This window comes from Lonchura striata, chromosome 12 (genome assembly GCF_050655825.1).
Source record: "Lonchura striata isolate lonStrDom1 chromosome 12, ASM5065582v1, whole genome shotgun sequence".
NCBI lineage: Eukaryota > Metazoa > Chordata > Aves > Passeriformes > Estrildidae > Lonchura > Lonchura striata.
This window is the reverse complement of record NC_140714.1, coordinates 16439978-16457076: the sequence shown is the minus strand read 5'-3', so window position 1 is coordinate 16457076 and position 17099 is coordinate 16439978. Positions and strand designations below refer to the sequence as shown.

Genomic DNA, 17099 nt, shown 5'->3' with positions numbered 1-17099 from the left:
CAGAGCATTTGAGTGGGAGCTGGGCTCCTCAGAGCCACACAGCACTTCCCACCCACTCCCAAACCCCAGCAGGCAGGGCACATGGCTCAGCTCACTGTCTCTATCCAAGGAAGCCCTTGTACCAGACCCAGGATCCCAAGTCTTAAGGCCTGGGGTCTGGAACACCTGTCCTCTCCCAGAATGATCAAGCCAGATCCGTGAGACCCCTGTGTGGATTGTAGACTCCCTAGCACTACGCATTATGAGCCTGTTAGAATTCTCCCTCTGGATATTTGTCCAAAGACCCAAATGTTAGCTAAAGGACTCTTTCTGATCTTAAAGTCTCTGTCCAGGCACTTTCATCAAAAAAGCCAGCACCCCAAGCACTGCAGAATTAAATCAGTGGAGAAAAACCCAACAGTATTTACAGGAAAATAACAGGAAAATGAGAAATCTGTTTTTACTAAGAATTTAAAAATCACAGTTATTTGGTTTGAGATAACATCAAGCCTTTTTCCTCTACAGAATTTCTTGTATAGATCACTACTGACATCTGCAAAGCACTGTCCCTTGTGCAAAGCTAAGAAATGGCCCTCTGCCATCCCTCTGCACTTCCTGTCGAGGACTGGCATTGTGGCACCTGGCACAGAGACGTACAAGGCAGCAAGTTCTGTACCTTAGACTGCTTGAAAGTAGCTTTTCCCAATTACCAACCTGCAATTCATTAATCCCCACACCTTAATAAACCCCAGCATCTTGCAGATGAGCTCTGCATATGCATTTCAGATGACGCGGTAAGAAAGGAACAAGATTTACCTGTTGAGAAGTTGGGCAGCACCGCTTGACTCAGCCCCAGCAGAACTAGCAGTGAAGACAGGAGAGAAAGAGAGGAATCCAGCAGCTGGGAGCCCCCTGCAGTGGTGAGAGGCAGCTAACCCAGGTCTCTGCACACACTCATCTCAGGAGCCTCACCGAGCCCAGCGCCGTGGGTTGCACTCCCAGTTTGTGATATGGAAACGGTGCGAGCGCTGCCGGAGATCTCCGGAGATGGCAGCCCTGAGCAGTGGCTGCAAGTGAAACCCAGCTCCCCTTGACACGCCTGGAGTCACACACTGAACACAACAGCCAACACCACGAAAAATCCCCAACCAGACCACTTACACCAGCCAGCTTCTACGTACTGCCCTGATTACTTCCAAAAGTGAAATGAATGATCTGAGTAAGGGGGACAAATAATTCATATACTTCCCTCTTTGCAAATGTTGGACAGAACCATGCTGACCCTGCTTTATGAAAGAAACCAAACCAAAACCCCTAAATGGGCAGCCCCAGGAAGGATTGTGATGATAAAGTGGTTATTAATCTGAGTGCAAAATGTGCTCAGGGCACTTACTTTAAGCCACAAATAAAAATGGGAAGCTGAGCTCAGTTAAGCATAAAAATATTTAGAAAGGAGACACTGCACAGCTCTAGGTCAGGTATTTTGTATTAATTCTGTAAACAACCATTAGATCTCACAAAAATTCCCAAAAGTATTTTTCCGAGGAAAACACAGTCTTTTCACAACTGCCTTGACAAACCCTACGCTGGATTTTTTGGCACATACCATTAGCAAAAAGATAGACTTAAAATACATCAAGCTGTACCTGCACAAAACCCACTGCAGCATCTCAGAGACAAAATCTGAGGCTTTTCTTTATGTCAAGTAGTAAATTGTTTACAGTGACAGTACCATTGAATAAACTGAAGACAAACCTTTTCCCTCAGAGTCATCCATACAAAAGGTTTGCATCACTTGAGCTCTTCAGTAACTTCTCTAAATCTAAATATGGCACCTAAATAATTTACTGCATTCTGGAACAATGCTGATCTTGACCTTATAAACAGGGAATGCTCTTCTGGATTAAAGCTGTTCACAGGGGCTCTGGAAATGTGTCCAGTCCCTGGGGCTGCCACATGCTTTCCCTGTGACCTCAGGAATGGCACCTTTGCTTTGCACTCCATTTCCCACATGTAAAGTGGGGATAACAAACCAGGTAATACCTGGCTTATTTAGACCATATTTCCCTTTGGTAAGAGATTCATTTCCCACCATGTAATTTAATGTCTTAGGCAAAGTGGCTCAAGATTTTGTTTAGAGCTCTAAAAATCACTAACAAAAACCATGAAATGCTAAGTGAGCCTTTTGATCACCCCTGCAACAATGTCTAATCCAAAAATTATTAAATAGTGTATGAAAATGAAATCAAGTACCTGAAAATTATATCTGTTAATTTAAATGCATATATATAGATAATTTATCAAATATCCTCTTGCATATGCACTACTGTTCCATATGAAAATATGCAAACTTTTTTGATTTTTTAATTACTTTTAAAACAATTTTTTCAAATATCACTAGAGACAAAGCTGCAAGCATGCTGTATGAACATAGTGTAATCATAATGATTGAGTCAAAACTTGAATTGTTACACTTGGTACAAAATGAAGAAATCTGCATTTCATACAAATACCTCCCGGCAAGTCAGTATTAAACTTGATTCTACAACACTAAACCAGAGATGGTTGACAGTCCTTAAGTGCTAAAGAACATTATTAATATTCTAGAAATTAAGCTTTCAGTTAAGAAATGTCAGATACAAAACTGGAACATGGTGTCCTATTTAATCTTTATTGGGCACATATTGGAGAATAGTGTCTTTAATTTAATATCCACACTTCATCATTTCTTAAGTATTTAAGGCTAAGAGAAATGATTTGATCATTCTGTATATAAATGACTGACATTTCATCATTATTCTTGGACTGAGCCCAAAAATCTCACACTTGACAAAACCATCAGTCCCAGAAAATGTGTTCCTGAAGACCATCACAGAATCATTAAGATTTGAAAATGCCTCCAAGAACATAAAATCCAACATTTGAACAAATGCCTCCATGTCAGCTGAACCATGGCACCAAGTGCCCTACCCAGTTGCTTCTTGAACATCTCCAGGCATGGTGACTCCAGCACCTCCCTGGGCAGCCCCTTTCAATGCCTGACAACCCTTTCTGTGAAGAAATTCTTGCTGATGTCCCACCTCAACCTCCCCTGGCACAGCTTGAGGCCATTTCCTCTTATCCTGCCACTGGTTGTCTGGGAGAAGAGCCTGACCCCAAGCTGGCCACCACCTCCTTTCAGAGTTGCAAAGAATGAGGTCTCATGGGATGAAGAATGTACCATACTCTTGGACAGGTGTTCCAGTGGCTAATCCCTCTAAACAGGGTGCCTAATTTACAGTTTGGTTTGTGCTTTCAGACTGCAGGTGCTGGTTCCTATCATACTTTTCTCTGAAAAGCATCCAGCTTCCCCTGCTCAGTTATCAAGTTCACTCAAACTATTTTTCTGCACAATTAAGCAGAGATCCTTAAGTCTCACACTCTAAAGCCTTTAAAAATAAATAAATAAATAAATAAATAATTGTTGTACCCTTCTCCTCATCTCCAAATATTAGTACCTTTAGGAAGAAGGGTACCAAAGCAGCATGCCCAATTCAGGAATGGCCTTGAGCCCTGTTAAATCACTGCTGTGGTTTAACAGCCACAGACCACAGGAGTCCTTTGAGAACATGAATTTCTTTTTTTTTCATTTCACAAGGTGTCCCTTCCATCCAGTAAACACCGCTGCTTCTTTTCACTCTTTGGCCAGTTCTTCATTGCTCTGTGCAACCCTTTTCCTGTCCCAGAGCACCCTGGAGAAGAGCAGTTCTCCTGCCATGGAGATGAGCAGCTCCTGGCCAAGAGCTGAAGCCTGGTCTCAATTGCACCTTCTGATGAAATGTCCCTTTTGCAGGTCCCAGGAAGGAGGAACAAGCATGACCTACACCAGTCAGCAGAAAAGCAGCAGCAGCCAAATCTATAGTACAAGGATTCCCTAGATGGCATGGGGTCAGATTAGCATGATTTGAGTGACCTGCCAAGACATTCATGTTCCCAGAGAGTTTCAGGTATTTGCAGCAAGACTTGACCTGCACAAGGCTAGGTTATGCCTGCAAGACACTTACTAGTTTCCTTTAGGAAGCATTCATATTTTACCACAATGCAGTGCATCTCTGCCTGTATTCCTATTCCTTATCTTCACTCTTCCAGAAACCAGACCGGTCACTGGGGCACAGTGTGAGATATGTAGGCTAACACCAACTGTAGATTCATTTGTGTATAATCCCTTTCTGTTAGAGACAGGTGTGTATAAAAAGCTTCATTCACTGCTATCCTGATCTTGTCAGAACCTCTCATGTGCACAAACCTGTATCTCCTAAGTGTAAGGAAAGCTGGATTCATAGTAATTGTTCTATATGTGCTTATTATTCAGACTGTATTAATGAGTATTTTAACTGGAGATTAGGCTGAGGTGTGATTTCTACAAGATAAGAAATAGATTTGCCATGCTCTATTTTATCATTGTAATGGAAGTGTGCCCCACAATACTATACTTCTCAATTCTGTCATTCCAACTCTCTGGATGACACAGGGTTACAAAATCTCCCATTGAGAAAGTTGTGGACTTGCTGGAAGGCCTCCAAAAATTCAGAGGCTTAGAAAACACAGCCTGTGAAGAAAGATTGAGAAACTGGGTTGTTAAACCCTGAGATAGGAGAGCACCAAGGACATGATAATGACTTTCCAATACACAAAGTAGTGCAGCATCTAGGAAAGTAATAACACATGTGGATAGGATAAAGAGTTAGTTTAAATGCAAAAGCTAAGTTGAACACTGAGGAAAGTCTAAGGACTTAATGGTCAGCATAGCAAAGCACTGGAATAAGTTATGAGTTTATGGAGCCTCTTCCCATGGAGAAACTACAAATGGGTCACACAAACACTAGGATTGGCATACATGGCAATAATAATTCCCTGAGAAATTGTGTCTGACAACTTCTCTTTTCTGTGACATGACACTTTAACTAAGTTGTGGTTAATTATGTTCGTGCAGAAGCATCACTGAAGGGACAGAACAGGTGATCCCTGGGGACCAGAACAAATTTTTACTTGTCTTCCATGGCTGCAAAGTATCTTGAACTGGTTGGGTATTACTTGAAGCTTTAGAATCCAGCTAGTTCTACAGCTACAAAGCTTGTGATTCATACTGGGAAAGCTAAAAAATGTTTCACCATTTCAGACCCCAAATTCTGTCAATTAATTACCAGAGATGATAGAATTTGATTATTGAAATGGGAAGAACAAATCTTGCCAAAGTAATGCCATAAGCACTGTCAGCTGGTAAAAAGGGTGACCTTTTTCTACCTTTATAGCAACAGACAGTTACTGTTCCTGACAATGTGCAGACAAGGAAGGTGGGACAACTGAGAATGTGAAGTGAAGAGGGAACAACTTTGCTGCAGGCAAGAAAGGTGCAGCTAGAATTAGAAAGAGCTCACACTTTGGTCGATAAAGCCCTCTGGAGACATTGTGAAAGACGGCCTGGGGATGGCCTTGAAGGACCTTTGTAATGCAAAATGAACCTTCCACCACCAGACAGCTGGGTATGAAGGAGGACTAGATGGTGAACTAAAAGACTGGGGGTTGGTGGACATAGGAGGAAGATGTGTATTGCTGAGGTTCAGGCCCATGACTATCCCTTAGGATACCCTCCAGGGGAAGGGAAGAGCAGCACACAAATAAAGGGGTGTACATTTTTGAAGGTGCAATGTAGTGCACACCATACTCCCTTCCCTGATTTAACATGTATCCCATGTGCAGCTTCAAGACACCAGTAGCTGAATCCTCCTTACAAGAATGAAAGGAACAGTGGAAAGGGGAAGCTCACATAAACTTCTAAATTCTACCAAATTTCTTATGATCAGGCTGAAGAGCTCAGCAAGGCTGGCTGGTTTGGAATGATAGTTGCAAAGAGCCACTAAGCATATGGATGGCTCAGCTGCACAGCCAGTGCCTGGTTTATAGCACAGGGAAAGCCTCCAGGCTATGCCCTTGGCAAGGTGGCTGCTGCTTACTGTTCCCTTTTCCACTCAATCTTACAACAAACAACTTCAGAAGAAAGCCTTCCCTTCCCTGGAGCAGAACCCAAAGCAAATTATCCACAGACCTCATATATAAGCTAAAAAGCAATGAGAAGCAAGAATTAAGGTGTGAGACCTACTAGTAAGGCCAAATAACCAAGTTATGAGGATGCCAGGAAAAGCAGCTAAGACAACTTTAGTCTCCGTATAAGCACTGTGGGTGCAGAATGCACACTGCAATAGAGGTATGATCACAGTACAGTCCCAGCATTGCTGGAACAGGTACAAGAAAGCACAGTACTGGAATTTTTGTTGTCTACAGCTGAGACGATTTATAACCCAGTGTTTGGACAAAATTTCAGAACATGGCATATTATCTATATTTTTACCTCTTTAGTTCCCTGCTCCTTGAGGAAAGGCATGACATTAACACACAACTGGAAAAGAACAAGTTTTGCTTCACCTTTTTCAAACAAAATACAAGAGTCTGGAGTATTGCTCCTGCTCCTTTATCAGGCACAACCCAAACCCTGGGAAGAGATCAGGCATCCTTTCCACTACTTCAGGGATGCTCTTTCAACCCCCACCCCGTGCCAAGGACGCCGTGCTCCGTGTCACCACACAGCGGCACTCTGCCCACACATTTCCCAGAAGAAAACCTGCAGGTTTTTTGCCCATTACCAAGATGCCCACAAGCATTTATGCTCACTGCTGAGCAGGCAGGGCTTTCAGAAACTACCAGTCACTGAAACACACAACGTGGAACCCACAGAGATGGTCAAGCACCTGCTTTGACAGCACAAGCATTAGCTGATTACAAGCGTTAGAAACAAAACACTAGCGAAATCTAATTTTAAATCTGCTGGAAAATCTATTTTTAGGATATTTTTTCCTTCCAACTTCTTTTCTGTACACCTCAATTGCACTTCAACATTCTGACAATAGCATTTTGAGATCTCGGGTACTTCCACACCACTTCTCTCTTCCATAACTCCAGCAGCACCACTTTAAACTCTGGCAGACCATTTATACTCCATAACTTCCTTAGAGGAAGAGCCCCAAGGACTCCCAAGCAGATATATATCCACCAAAACACCTCTCTGCTAGACACACATGGATTGATTAAAGGTGACAATAATAGTGTGCTGATAGGACTGTATCAGATAAACAGGACTGAGTAAGGGGGAGTAACAGAAGAGTAGAAATGAGTTGGGAAAGAGCTGTTTATACAGGCTTTCCTGATAAGGGCTGATTTTTCTCCTTAAGTCCAGGGGCAAATGCAAGACTTAATCTTTATGACCTAAACATTACACACACCTTGCACAGAGACAAGGTGCAGAGCTTATGTCTGTAATGATGCACATAAAAGAGAGGAAACCTACATGACAGGAAAATGTCCTGCTCAGCCCTCCCAAGTGACCTTTAGATGGGACTACGTGCTAATGTAGGTAGGAGCTGTCCTGATAGTGATAAAACACTGTCCACCCCAACACGTTCCCCAGGTTCTTTAAGCCACAGATAGATGGGGATTTGCAGCTAGCAAATTCAGTATATTCAGCATCCAGTAATACTATGCAGGTGCTCTGAAGTCCACACTGAACCCCACCCCTTCTAACTCCCTGTGCTCACCTTTCTCCCTCACCCAGCTTTTATGGAAGAGACCTGTGCTGTGGGGACAGAGAGACACAGGACAGTCTGAAAGCAATGGTGCAAACATGGCAATCAAGCATGCAACACCTTCAAAGCAAAAGGAAGAGAGGTCTCCAAAAGGGTCTTATCAATTTCCAGCTATTTCTAGCCAGTCTCCACCTTTGCAGCTGCCAGTTGTGATGAGCCAGGCTGGCTGCCAGTCACCCAAGCAGAAGAATCCCAGATGCCTACAGAGATCAAAAAGATTATCATGCATGTATGGCATAAATACCAGTGAGTGATTCATCTGGGCGAGGAAACTCCCTCCACAGCCAAACATCTATTTGGAGGCTGGGCCAGCATAATGAATGCATAAATTACCACACAAGATTTTACCTAGGGGGGCTTTGTCTTCCCTTTTCAGCAAGGAAATCCAGATAGGAAAGCAGTATTCCTTTGGAGAAATGATTCTGCTGTACATGAGAAAAATGTACAGCATTTTTATACAACAATGTACAAAAACCTTACAACAGAAGAGGTAAGAACACTCATGATGGCTCAAGCCAAGGCTTTCTTTGGAAACTCCTTGTTCATGTGCAGGGGAAGGCAGTCAACAGCTCTTCCACCTTTGCTACACTTCTCAGACATGTCTCCTCCAAGCTGAGGATTTTCTCATTGGAATTCTCAATGGAATTTCTCATTCAATCCTACACAGAAGCTGTTATGGGAATTTCCCCATGTCTAGTATACTCCTTCTTCATGAAGAAAGCAGAAATCACGTGTTGTATTCAAGGTGAAAGCACATCAGGCTTTCTTAAACAAAAACAAATAAGCCAACCAAAACAAGACTAAAACCAACCACCACCTCTCCCCCCAGAACTGTGCAACAGTGTTTTCCTGCTTTAGTCTTTTCTTTTAGCTTCTAGTATTTGATTTATCTTTCTCTTAAGCTCAACCTGATGCTTTCACAAGGTTATATGACACAACCCCAAGATCTTTGTCAACTCCAAGCCCATGATTTTAGATGCACAACAATCCCCATTTCTCTGCACACCTCATTTCACATTTATTTACTTGAAATTTCATCTACCATTTCACTGGCCAGCCGTTCAGTTTCAGGATTTTTCAACAATACTTCACTGTTAACCATCATCTTTGCTGCCTTGCAAATTTTTATTTTAACAGACTAGTTTGAAGACTCACTCTCCCCATTTTCAGGTCATTCCTGAATAGGCTCAACATTAGAAATCCCAGCACTGAAATGTGAAACTCTCTTCATTGTTCCACCTTGTTTCCAATCTCTTTGTCAATTATTTGTTCATCTCGGGACAGTTTTTCTTTGCAGGGTCTGAACACGTTCCCAGTAAGGTATTCTGGACTTTGTCAAAAGTCTTACAGAAACCTAGTACCAGCTCTTTCACTCTTATCAACGTTCTTTTCAAAGAACTCCAAGAGGTTTGCAAGACAAGCACCCTGCCTTCATATAAACCACACCGACTTTCCCCAAACGGATTGTGTTTTTCTGATTGTCAAACATATTTTTGTCTATTACAGCTTTTACTGGTTTATATACTACAGATGCCAGGTTTCCAAGCTCTTGGTTTCCTGGATTCTCCCAAACCTTTTAAAGATTAATGTTACATTTACCCACTTGCCGTACTTCAGGTGCCAAGAAATTTTTAAAAGCAATGTTACACACTGCCTTTGGCAATGCAGCTATTTCATACTTGAGTTCCTCAGACCTCAGGTGAAGCCTTCCAGTCCTGGCAATCTGTTAGCATTTACAGCTGCTCAAATGTTGGATTCTAGATCCAAATCAGAAACCTGTTTCACCAGCATTTTATGTTCTGTGACGAAGTGGGGGAGCAAGAAGGTGCTATCAACACCCTCAGCAAGCAGCCAGTGGGAGCTCAGAATGAAAGGAGGCCTAGGGAGAGCTGGGTATAAAGCCCCACACACATCCTCCTGCACAAAACCATGCCCTGTGTGGGAGGGTGGGACTCACTACAAATATAAGAGGTACAGTGATCACTGCACTCAAGACCACACAGTGGAACTACATGGCATCTACCCAGTACTGATCTACAACAGGCCTCCTGCTCCCCCCATCACAGAGCAGCAGCAGTCACAAAAGGGGTGTGTTCCCAACTAAATTAATTGTCCAGCCACTGACCAAATGAAGCATGTTAGTAAGTGGGTGGTTATCTCAGAACAGACACATTACCATTCACCTCAATCCTTACAGCCTGATCCGGATCACATAAGACAGCAGGGCCCTGGTGTGGTCTTTGCCAGCCACCACAGCAAGGTGATAAAACACACAGACAAAGGTAACATGTTCAATGAAAGAAAAGGGAGAAGTCAAAGGTTGAGTTTATTAAGTATTCATGTTAATAAGGGCTGAAAGAGAAGGTGTCACTCCACTGAAAAATGCAGATGGGAAGATGTGCACACTTCAACTTGTGTGCCAAGACAGTTGGGGCAGAAGCTGTGATCAAGACAGAGCTTTACTTGCCTTCCCCACCCCTCCATCACCCCGAGATACAGCCATGATCAGGACAGACAGCAGCACAGTCCAATAGTACAAACACAGCCAGTTACCTTCAAGCAGACATTTCATAAATAGGCTAGAATAAGGTTAAAAAATAAAAAGTCTTACTGTACTGCACTCCTCTGTCATGAGCAGCACTCTCAGCCTTGCTGACCTACCAGGAGCACACAGCTGCTCGGGGTCCAAGCCCTAACTCCACACCCCAAGACTTCCAGGATGAGTCTCTTGGGCTGCAAAGAACAAGCAGGGGAATGGCATAGACCAAGTGCAAGGCACCTGCAGAAGGATGCACAATAGGTTTTAACTCACCTCAAAATAGATGTTTTTCTTTGGTTATACTAATGAGTGTTGCAAATTTGGGTGCCGAAAGATGGCTGCAGTTAGAGTATTTACTTTTATTTCAGCTTGACTGAAAACACAGTAAAACCTCCAGGTTGTATGAAGACAATTTCAGCAACACAGCTCATGATTGAAAAGGAGCAGGCTTGAGGAGCTGCAGTGTCAAATGAGATTGGGCCCAGGTGTCTGCACTATGATTTTCTTTGCCATCCACCCAGGACATTCCCACTGGCTGCTGCCATTGCCCACGTACAGGTCTCCAGTGCCATCACCCCTGAGAGAAGGGACCTCTCATGCTGCAGGAGGCCCCTGCATCCAGCTACTCTGCTTCCACACCTCTGTAAGACTGCCCTGTCCCCCATCCTTGTCCTCACTGCTAGCGTATTTTATGAATTTTCCAAAAGCCTTTCCTTTTTCAAACCAGAAGCTCTGGGAATTCATCATTCTTCCAAAGGAGTCTGTTTGCCCCATCTCTTCAACACATGCACTTCACGTGTATCCCCTTATTCCTTTGTCTGACCACATTTCGTTTTTCCCGTTTCTTTACCAGGGCTTTGATTTCCTCTCTTTCCAAGGACTTCACATGCCATGCATTTCATTGTTTTTAATCTCACTGACAGGATCACAACTGCTGGGAAGTCGTTTTCTCTCTTCTGATCTTAAACAAAATCAGTGGCTCTATCCAGAAATCAGTCCTGAATATTACAGCTGATCAGATGCAGCAGCCACTGGCACCTTGTCACAGGCAGATAATGCAGAGACAGGCAAGTTCTTACTCTTTCACCTTGCTTCTCTAATGGGCAGATCAAAAACACTAACTGTGTGACAGAAATGAAAATAAAGTATCTGGGCTCCTCAAGATGTATTCATTAACCAGGCGCTAGGTTTGCTAGGGATTTCAGTGGCTTGGGGTTTGAGATACAGACTTTGAATTTTGATAACAGTGGTGCCATTTCAATTGAGGTAGAATTCAGATTCTACAGATATGAAAAAGTGTTCATTAAGAAGAAAAGGGAAGGGAATTAAAAGAAAAATCCTGCAGAAAAATCAATCTATTTTGAAACATTGGCTCAGCCACAGCAGGAAATGAAGTCCTCAGTCTGTTATCCGGCTTTGGACTTTGCTATCCCAGGAAGAAAGGAGAGGCCAAGGCATGGAGCACCAGGAGCTCTGTATGCCTTAAGTACCCATGGATTAATTTGAAATGAAGTAGTTCTGGTTTTGGCAAGTTGTGTGCTAGGCAGCATGATTGAATAAAAGAAACTAGTTTTGCAGACTGCTTGAAAGTTGAAGAAAACAGAAAACATGTTTGACAAACCAACCCTGTTTTCCTTACAATTACCTCCAATTCCCAGAGAGTTTCCTCTGGGTTTATCAGAAAGCTAGCAGCATCTGGCTCCTTGGAATCGCGTTTCTCTCTTATTTCTGAAGTATTCACTTGGCTAACCTGGGTGGCTTTTAAAGCCTGATGCCTGCTATCCTGGAGGCCAGCAGATGATGGGAAAGGTTCATTTAAAGGAGAGGTGATCAAACACGGAGGGGCAGGGGGCAGCTGACAAGTACCAGCCATGTATGTGGGAGCCCATCTAAAATTTCAGACCCTCTTCTAAAGGAAATCAGATAGAGAGTAGGCTTGGGATTCATTTACAGGAGAACAGTTTGCTTTTTTAATCTGGTCCTCCATTCCTATAGCACACCTATGACGTGATATCCTCCTCCTCATCTGTCTCTGATTCCTGATCCAAGCCTACCTTCTCCCCACACAATGCTGCACCATCCCACCTTCTCTCCTGGCTCCTACCTGTGCCCAGCGAGCCCAGGCACAGGCACTTGCTGTGACTCCTCATTACTGCTCAGAATTTTCCATTGCCCTATGCAGCCCCCATGGTTATTATACTCTCATTGCCCGGGCAAGTGAGCTCAATCTTCGCTTTTCTGATTTTCTATTGTCTGTTTATTAGATGGGCACTTTGTGAACTCAGCAGTTCACACTCTCCTGTGGTGCCAAGTGTAAAATTAATATTGACTAAAAAATCTGGGCACTTCTTTCTGGCCAGAAAGGAGACATTTCAAATTAATGGGAATGTTAGAGTGTTTCACACCCACTGCCATGCTTCTGAACCCTCCAACTCTTGCTGCTCATTTCTAAATGTAGGCATTAACTCTTAATGGGCCCTGTCCCAGGGGGGTGGGTGGGTGCCTCCCTCAGCCAGCCCAGTGCTCACACTCAGGGCTTGCTGGTCTCCTCACAGGCAGGCAGAGGTGCTGGTGTGTCAAACAGCTGCCTGGTCCTGCTCACTCCTTCAGAGGCAGGCAAAACCACTACCTCTTTCTTTATGGACTATCCCAACAGCCTAACGGGGTTTGGCTGAGGGCTCTGCTGGCACCCAGGGATACAGCCCAAGCCCTACTGTCCACCTTGCTGCTGCTGAGCTCCCAGGCAGGGCTGCCACAAATGTCTCAGAGCATGGAGATGGTTCTGTGTCCATGGCTTCAGTTCAGCTCTCTGGCTGAGGGTGACTGCCAGTGACTGAGGAGACAATTACTGACAAATCTGGTAGGCTATTTACCCCCACACAGCAGTAATTACCTAGTCTACAGCTGAGACCACAAGCTTTTTTGCTAAGTATCACCAAATAGCCCCTAAAGAGTTGATAGTAACTTCTGTAAAATCAGAAATTTTTGAGAAGAGAAATTCCCTATCAGCCAAGACCAGGCTACAACCCCTGGTGGGGACACCCATGCCAAAGAGTCCAGTTCCTGTGTCTCTCTCCAGACATTGCCCTGTTTCCAAAGGAAAGAGAAAGGATTTTCTAAGTGGTGTATCCCCTTCAGGCAGTTATGGCCAAGTAATAGATTTGGGGTTTCTACTTGAGGACCAAAACCCCAAAGGGGGTCAAAAAACACAGTTCAGGGAGGAGAAGAGGATTAGAGAGATGCTCAACATGCAGCTACAACTTCAGGCAAAAGGAATCTTGCTCCTGCATTCCTTGAACATCCTAACCCTTTATAGACAAGAGCTCTTTGCCAGCCTCTTAAAACAAACATACAATGCAATTATACCAATGTAACACCATTACCATTATTACTTCTGTGCACTTGCATGGCAAATGTAAGAACAGACAGTTTGGACTTTATTAATTTCATCCCTTCAGGTTGTGTTGCCAACACAAATAATTTGAGAAACTCTGAACAATAAACAAACCATTTATTTGTTCCCATTTCCCTCACTTTCATTAACTGTTTCTACTCAGACCATGCCTGCTACAGAAGACTCCAGCATCACTGCTTTTACTTTCATAATGAAAATAATACTGAATAAACTTTTGTTCTCCAGTGGAACCAAACTAATAACAGAGGTCTAATGTGAATCTCTCCTGGTTACCTTAGACACATCGTAGACTTCTGGCCCTGTTATAAATGAAGGAATGCTGAAATATTATTGCACATAGGAAAGAACCAAGGCACAGAGAGGTACTTGTCACATGACATGCCACTGGATGACCAGAAACTGAGCTCCCACCTCCAGCCACGACAGATAAAGAATTTCCTTTTTTTTTTTAACAGAAAGAACACATGGTCTCTAATGCTTCACCTGTGGACACTTAAAATAATTGGATCTGGACAGATTAAAGACAAATGGCAGTTGCTCAGATGAATATAGTGTACTATATGGAGCTATGAAAACTGCCAAAGTACTTGATTTTCAGATTATACCAGCCATAAAAAAATATGGATCACAGAACACTGTCAGAAGAGGACAGCAAATGCTTTCCAAATGAAGTGTCAGATCAGGCACTAACAAAACTGCACCTGCAAAGCAGGGCCATGTGCAGTGAACCCCCTGCCCAGCAGGGCTGAGCTGCAGGTGCACAGCCACAGCTCACACACAGCCAGCACAAGGCTTTGCAGCAGCACAGATCCACATGGGATTCTGCCCTTCCCTTCCTACAATGGTGGAAAATTTCCAAGCATGCAATTGAGTTCAGCTTTCCTCACACCACAAATAATGGGCAAGACCAACAGTGACAGGTTTGGAAATCCTCATCCTCTGGCTCACAGGAGGATCTATTATAGGGAAGGCACAGAGAGATAAAAGCCTTCGTGTCCTGCAAAGAATTTCACTTTACTAAACCAAAAATTAAAAACCTTGTTCTCAGAAAAAGATAGCAGGTTCTTCTTTCTCTTGCAAGATCGTTACAAAAAAGGAAAAACCATTCACTCCAAGCTCTCCACCTCATTAAGATAAATCAACTTAAGAGGTATGTTCTTCTCCTGTGTGGTCCTATATAACCTACAAAACATATTGGCAAACTGGTGGCAGATCAGGTGAGGACAGGCTGGAAACAGCTACCCAGGGTGCAGCCCCTTGTGAACCAAGCAAATCAGCTCTGCTGCACACCTGACAAAAACCTTTCCTTGGTCCTTCATGTCTGTGCTTAAAATAAGAAAAGTGCAGTTTTGAGAAGAGAGGCCCAGCCCTCATTCTAGAAAAAACATGTATGTCAGTCTTCACATTAAATGTGTGAGTAGTCTCCAGGAGCAAGCATCAACCAGAGCAGGAGTGGGAGCTCCTGAAACATGTTGTTTGTACTGAAATATATCTTACCATATAGCAATTTTCCTTCTTCAGATGAAGCCAAAAAGGTAAGGAACACAGTACATGTGCTTGGTATGACTATCTCCACTTAATACCAACAGCTGAGACTTCACATTATTTAATTTGCTAACCAATACTTGCCTCAGTTTTTCACAAAATGGCCACAATGATCATTATTATTGTGCTATTTGTCCAATAAAAACGTAAAAGGCATGCTTTACTTAGCAGTTGTTTATGACTGTGATGAAGATAAACTTCAATAACCACTCAGTAATGATTAAGGCATGTTAAGAGTTTAAAGCTCTAGATTACAATAACCTTTAAAACCAAATTGTTTTCCTTTGCATTGCTGCAGGGCAGAGTAAAGGAGGTTAAGATACCTTAATTGCATTTCCACTCCTAGCATGTTTTTAAATCACACTTGGACTACTGCTCTTGAGTTTCTAAGGCTTCTGTTGAAAAGATGTCGTCTTAACTGCAAAAATGGGAAAAAAACCCAACTAAACTAAGCAAGAAAACATAAGCATTTCCTGGAATTAAATCTCAGGCAACTGGGATATGTCTGACACTCAGCAATGATGCAGTACAGAAGGTTAAACATCCACACAGCAGAGGACAGACTATCTCAGCTGATCCAGAAAGATATGCCAGGTCATTCCACATCCAAATGGTCCAGGCCCCCAGAGTTTTCACCTTGGCAATCCTGCTTCCATTGGTGAATGATTCTTCAGCAGCTCAGACATTTCTGCACTGCAGCACAGTATTGACACCACTCACATCCACTCACACCTTCTCCCTGTGGATTACCAACCAGCCAAATTTTACAGGCAATTAAAAGCCATATTTTACAATGGATGCAGGGATAAAGAGAAGCTCCTCTGATTCCCTGTAGAGTTCTTGACACAGCAAGCTTGTGCCAGATCCACTGAGCTCCGAGTGACACCTTACAAAGTTTTGTATGTTAATTCAGAGGCCAGAAGTTAATCTGGATGTCACTGGCTGGAGGTACATGACAGCATTTTTTGTTCCCTAAATGGGAGTGGTTGCTTCAAGCACTAAGGCACCATATTGGCAAATCTGTTTCTCACCATAGCCTTAATAAAATGTATGGGGGGTGCAGCACTCACTCTCAATTTGTGGGAAATAGTTTGAAAGCTATTCTCTACCTCCCAGGCTCACGTGTGATGTGGCTGGGATTTACAACTTCAGTTAACTTAATGTAGGTTTTCCAATTTGCATCTATTTCCTGAAAGATTCAAGCCTAAGGAAAGTGGATGCTAATGTAGGAGCCTGTATTTGGATTGGTGAAGCAGATAATCCAAGATTAATTTCATCTGACAAAAGAAATCTATTATTACAGTGTCAAACTCCAGTGTGCAGCTAGTAGCTCTCAGCAAGGTTGGAAATGCAACTCAGCACCTGCATTCTTGCACACAGGTGCTACTGGAAAATGCCCAGGGCAATTGGGAGTTATTCTGACAGGAGCAAAGTCCCTGGCCCAAATATCCTGTCTTATCACCTGGCTTCTGGATAGATGGAGCGTTGAGCTGGTGTGGACACTGCAGTAATAAGATTAAGCTGGCCACTCATGGGCACAACAGTCCTTTAGAAAACCACGGAGCAGATTCAGCTCCTCACCACACACAGAGCTCCATTCAACAAATCACCCCCAGCAGATAATTCAGGTTCATTGCATCTGTGCTGCCCAATCTCCCATTGCATCTTCAGAAAAGATACTATGGTAATTTTAGCAATTATTGTAATATTAGTGGCTGTTCTGACATTCAGAAGTAGATGCCAGTGTGACCTCCGTTGTAGTGAAGGTGTTTTCTTTCATCCAGGACTATCTATGTGCTCATGCAAAGCCTACAGCAATTCTGTCATGGCTCTCAGTCCCCCAACTCCTGCATTAGACACCAACATTAACCCCAAAGCTTCTGCAGATGTGATAAACATGTCTCTCTCTGTGCTTCCTCGGCTGGGGAGGGAGAGGAAGAGTAAA

The 17099-nt window shown here is 43.3% G+C and overlaps 1 protein-coding gene across 6 annotated transcripts in view; it reads right to left on the bottom strand.

Annotated features, from left to right (window-relative positions):
- The window catches only part of LOC146766271 (uncharacterized), a 127959-nt gene that overhangs the window by 15792 nt on the left and 95068 nt on the right, over nucleotides 1-17099 (bottom strand). Inside the window, exon 1 of one of the 6 annotated variants that reach the window (XM_085590688.1) lies at nucleotides 796-2459. The exons of the other annotated variants lie outside the window; for them this stretch is intronic. The gene's annotated coding sequence lies outside the window, so the exon portion shown is untranslated. Of the gene's footprint in view, nucleotides 1-795; nucleotides 2460-17099 lie in introns of those variants that run through there. 6 annotated transcript variants of the gene reach the window in all.